General features: G+C 41.8%; 1 protein-coding gene across 3 annotated transcripts in view; it reads right to left on the bottom strand.

Annotated features, from left to right (window-relative positions):
- Window positions 1-3,882, bottom strand: part of ptpn5 (protein tyrosine phosphatase non-receptor type 5) — a 24,413-nt gene extending 20,531 nt beyond the window's left edge. For 2 of the 3 annotated variants that reach the window (XM_048262269.1, XM_048262270.1), the window contains exon 1: window positions 2,000-2,383. The gene's annotated coding sequence lies outside the window, so the exon portion shown is untranslated. Of the gene's footprint in view, window positions 1-1,999; window positions 2,384-3,821 lie in introns of those variants that run through there. The other variant, XM_048262271.1, reaches the window with a different exon arrangement.
- Between the last annotated feature and the right edge of the window lie 1,913 nt (window positions 3,883-5,795).

The following is a 5,795-nucleotide window of genomic DNA, read 5'->3' as shown; positions in this document are numbered from 1 at the left end:
AGAAAGACAACAAAGCCCTGGGGTCCCAAGTAATTACTCCAATATAGAAATAAGAAAATTCCACAAAAAAACAAAACTTTGCATACCATGGCTGAATTAAACACTGCGAAATAAAAACAACCAAGATGTGTTGGCCACTACCACTCTAATACTAATGACAAATGATTAGAGCTCTTGGTGACGATCTGGCAGCTACACAGGGAGCTCCTGTTCCCTACACCCCATTATGTGTGTTCAAAAATGGCCTGTTGACGTGAAATCTCGTTTGAGGAGCTTGTTTGAAGGAGGCAGTGCGACGTGCATTAAAGGATTAGTTTTTCATGACAGCTGAGGCAAATCTGCATCTATCTCTCTATCTCTCTCTCTGTCCCAGAGTGATGCTCTCACACATTATCACCTACTGAAGGGCAACCCCAGGCTACAGTGTGTGAGGACACTGTTAAGTTTTTACATAATATCACAGACAGAGCTCCTGACATGTCGTAATGGAGGCGGGGGAGCGAGCCCTCTGATTATCACAGTTAGGTTGACAGTGACTGGATGGAACCCAGAGGGTTCCCCATGATGGCAGAACAGGAGATGAGCGCCTCAGGTCCGCACTCAGAGCAATAAGTTAATGAAGCCTGCCTCCATCTCCTGATGGATAGAGAATGACACTGACTTGTAGGAGGGCCTGTCTGTTTATCACTGGATGGAAATGAATGCCACCAGGAGCCACGGCTTCTTTTTTGTTACCCTCTGTGTCATCTGTCACAAAGAGGAGGTCGGGCAAAAAATTCCATTATTTGTCTCTTTTTCCACTTGTGGGAGGCTCATATTTTGAAGTGGTCAGGATATTTCGGTCTCAGATTACGATGCCGCGTGTGAAAACGTGCTGAGCTGAATCAATGGGGTCTGCAATGATGGAGACTGTATATCTGTTTTCAGGGGAAGAGGGAGGCATGCAGCACATCAGTGCACACAGCACAGTAAAGCACTACTGCATAATGTGGACATGCTCCACTACCAATATGACACATACACGTTCCCCCAGCAGTACTGGCTTTATTCTATGAAATAGTGTCTCTGCAGATGTTTCTCCCAAATGCACGCACACATTTAAAAAATTAATCAGATTTTTTGGTGACACACTGAAATTTTCTCTCAATTACATAACACACGCTGACCTCCCTGATCTGAAAAGCAATGGACCATGTTCTTTCATTTGACTGCCAAGTACTGTACTCCTTTAACGTGTGTGTGTGTGTGTGTGTGTGTGTGTGTGTGTGTGTGTGTGTGTGTGTGTGTGTGTGTGTGTGTGAGAATGTACTGTTTCAATGTTTGTGTGTACAAAGAGGAGAGAGAGAGAGAGGAGAGAGAGAAAGCTAGAAGAAGAGAGAGGGGGGGTTGCCCTGATAATAAAATGGGCTCTTGTTAAGCATAGTACCATATGCTAAGCCCAACAACAGCTCCCACAATAAGAGAGAAACATTGATGAAAAACATTGCCACTTTACAAAGGGAAATGATGCACTGAGAGCCTGAGCAACAATGCACTATACTGTACTGCTGTACATGTAAACATTGACTTTACCCACACACCTGTAAACACATGTGTTGATATCTAGGAAATATCGATGAAAATATTATTAACTGTGCATACGCACAACTGAAGATAAACACCGAGCATACAGACAAATATACAGTACAGTGCATACACTTCCATACATACATTCACACCCCCACTTCCCAATGAATAAGGCATGAAGATCATTGACTTGCTTTGCTCATTGAAGATGCACTGTTTGATAAGCATCCACACACACATTCACAGAAAAGCATCCATGCACAGAGAGCCAAACGCCTATTAACAAAAACAATGAGAGAAAGAGAAGAGTGAGCACAAGTGAGTGAGAGGGATAGAGAGAGATAGAGAGATAGAGATAGAGAGAGAGAGAGAGGTAGAAAGAGAAAGAAAGAGTGATGTGTATAATGACACATGCATCAACACTCTCTCTTACCTATCGGCTGGGAGTGGATGGAGGGACTGAAAGCGACGGGTCATGGAGCATCATTTATATTCACATCACAGAGAGCCGCAAAGCAGTGCGGAGGACGACCAGAGAAGAGGGGGAAGAGAAGAGTGGAGAGGAGAGGAGGAGAGACAGGAGGAGAGGAGGAGAGAAAAGGAAGGTAGCGCTTGAATATCAGGCGGGAGATGATGCCACCGAAGCAGAGGCAAAGCGCTCTCTCTCTCTCTCTCTCTCTCTCTCTCTCTCTCTCTCTCTCTCGCGCTCTCGCCCTCTCTCTATCGGTCTCTCTCTCCCCACTCCACTCTGTGTGCCAGACAGACCCCCTCCCCCTCAACTTAATGCTCTGCCTACTAATAGGATAGAGAGAGTAGTCTGATGCTGCTTACTATCTCTCTCTCTTCCTCTCTCTCCCTCTTTCTCCTCCTGTCTTTATTTCTCTCCATCTTTGTATCTGTATCTTTCTCCATCTGTGACTATTGATCTCTATTTGGCAAGGCTAGGCAGGTATTTCTGTGTCTCTGGCATTGGTGTCCTTATTTCTTTGTTTGCTGGATAGGGTAAAACTGCAGACTGTTTAGGTAGCTAGGTGTCTGTTCTGTAGCCTTGGCAACGGAGTGGAGGGAAGAGGAGGAACAGAGCGGGAGGGAGAGAGAGAGGGAGGGAGGGAGGGAGGGGTGAAAGTGTGTGTAGAGGATGAACAGATATCACGATTGAACATCTCTGAGCAATCTCACCCAGTCATAATGTTGCCCTGCCTGGCGACATGACAGTGCTGCAGTCTGAACTGCTGGCTTCTCCTGTTACAATCCCCAGTGTGGCTCATCACAGCCTTCTGCTCCTCATACACACTCCAGCTCTCTCTCCCTCTCTCTCTCTGTTACACACACACACACCCTCTCTCTCTCTCTGTTACACACACACACACACACTCTCCTTCTCTCTCACTCACACTCACACACTCACACACACACACACACACACACACACACACACACACACACACACACACACACACACACACACACACACACACAAACATTCACACACTCTCTCCTTTTCTCTCACTCACACATTCACATGTACACACACACACACACACACACACACACACACACACACACACACACACACATGCAGGAAAACATGCACATATACATAAAAAATTACATGTGAAAAGAGAATGTAAAATGTTGATGTGAAAATATACATTTATGGGTGGATGTACAATAGTACATATACAATCCTCTATCCAGACACATAAATACACACACACAGACACACACACACACACACACACGTGTATGGAGATATTTCCCTCTTGTTGCTTGGCACTTCTCTGTCTCTGTTTCTGTACATGCAAAGGAACAGAGCCCACCCACTCTCCTGCAGCGTGCATGTATGCAGTAAGACTTCCTCCTTTCCCTCTCTCTCTCTCTCTCTCTCTCTCTCTCCCTCTCTCTCCCTCTCTCTGTCACCCTTCATCCTAGTTGTCACCTGTGAAGCAAGCACACTGCGCGAGGAGACCATGAATGGAAATGCGCATGAATGCGGCGAGGCTGCAAGCAAACAGGTGCTCAGGGGATCCACTCGCTCCAATAAGGCATCCATCTCAGCCAACCCAACAGGCACACAGCTCACCCCCCCACCCCCACCTCCCGGCACAATCCTATCCTAAGGTCATTCTTTGGAATTACCTTTCACACACATCAGCCTGTGCAACATATATCTAAAGTGAATACATCACAAGATTTACCATAATACTGTAACAATTTCATAATGAAAAACGAGATGAGTTTAAAACAAAAGTTACCTCCATGTTCAAAAAGAACACTTGCCTTCTAAGCAGCATGCTGACATCAGCTCTTCCCAAAGGCTTCAATCCTCATGTAAGAATGAGGTCTCAGTAGCAGGAAATAAATACTGGTATTTATTCAACTAGAAGAATACAAACGCACTGAAACCTACACCTCATATGAGAGCAGAGTTGTTTTCTAAAGCAATGTCAGACGCCATCTAGTGTCAAAAAATAGTTACACGAGGCCATTTTTACTGACAGGGATGGTAGCAAGGGCGTAAGTACAGACATGTCCAGACCAATATTTTGATATTACAAAATTTTTCCTACCCATATTTTAGTGAACTCATTCATATTATTTTTGATGTGTACGTTTCCAGGACAACCAGTTTAGACAGGCTTAATTGCCTGAAACCAAATGGGGATTTATCTTATGCATGAAAGTGCCACAGCACAGGGTAAGAGGACACAAGGCACAGGGTACTTCTCGTGTGTGTGTGTGTGTGTGTGTGTGTGTGTACGGCACAGGGTACTTCTCATGTTAGTAGCAGACACAGAGGGCAGAAGCAGATGTATACCACAGGAAAGGGGAAACTTCTGATTATTATTCTGGTAACACTTTATAATAACTACACACAGTTCATAATTTATATATACCTACTGGCCTACTGAATATAAAAATGTGGTCTATTAATGTTTGGTGCCAAAGAGTACAACATTGAGATTGATGGTTGTTGTGTCCTTACCAAAGCTCAGACCAAATGTACGCCATTGGGTGGTAGACAAACCTGTCTGAACTTGATGGGGAAGTGGAAGATCAATGTAAACTAGAGAATGTAATTCCTGGGAATTACGAGTGCATGAAAATGACGCTAGGACAGACACGGTGGTTGCATAGCTTAATAAAAGTTGATAGTTTAAAAGTAGACAGTTTAAAAGTTGAATGTAGATATAGTTGTTAATAGACAGATAGTTTAATGAATGTTGATACACATAGTTTAATGAATGTTGAAAGTTTAAAAATTAAATGTAGATAGTTTAAAAGTTGTTGATAGACTGATAGTTTAATGTGTGTTGATAGACAAATAGTTTAAAGGCTCTATATAGGTAGATAACTGATTGTTGGAATGGCTCTAATGTTTGCTAGCAGTTATGCTAACAAAGCTAATAATGCTAACCAAGTTATTTAGCTAACTTAGCTAATGTTTTCTAACCGGTTAAAAAAATGCTAATAATGGTAACGATGCTAACAAAATAACTATGCTAACCATGTGACATAACTTAGCTAATCATTTTTAGCAGGTATGCTAAAATAATAATTATGCTAACAATGCTAACAATGTTAACAATGCTAACCATGTTACTTAGCTAATAATTTTTAGCAGTTTTACTAAAAATGCTAACAATGCTAACGATGCTATTGTGATGTCATAATCTAATGTTAAGTCTATGGGGAAATTTTAGTAGTTTTTAATTAATAGTTTAAAAAGTATAAAAGTTACAAAGTTGAAAAATACATAACTGAAGTCACCTAAGTAAGACCTACGCAACGCATTTTGAATGAAGTTTCTACGTTAAACGGTTGAAGCCGCATTAAACGCACAAAAAGCGTTAGAAGAAGAACTAGAAAATGTCATTTTGAGGAAATTACCAGTGCATGAAAATATAAACATACTGTATATTAACATAAGATGCAAAACAAACTTTTATTTGGAAACAGTTGGCAGGAGTCAGAGTTGATAACAACTGACAGTTGAAATGGCTAAACAGTTAAATATTTGAGTAGTTTAAATAGTTAAATGATTTAATGAGTTGAATTATTGTAGTGAGGACATTTATTTTGAAACAGTTGTGGGCAGAGGAAATAGTTGAACAGAATCTGTAGTCTTAAGAGAGCCAGATTGTATGCTTAAAGCCTGAGACAGAGTATATAGTTTAAAAGTTGAATGTAGATAGTGTAATGGATGTTGATAGACAGAAAGTTGAATG

The sequence above is a fragment of the Alosa alosa genome, chromosome 14 (genome assembly GCF_017589495.1).
Source record: "Alosa alosa isolate M-15738 ecotype Scorff River chromosome 14, AALO_Geno_1.1, whole genome shotgun sequence".
Lineage (NCBI taxonomy): Eukaryota > Metazoa > Chordata > Actinopteri > Clupeiformes > Clupeidae > Alosa > Alosa alosa.
Note: the sequence above shows the minus strand (reverse complement) of the source record. Positions and strands in the feature narration are given on the sequence as shown.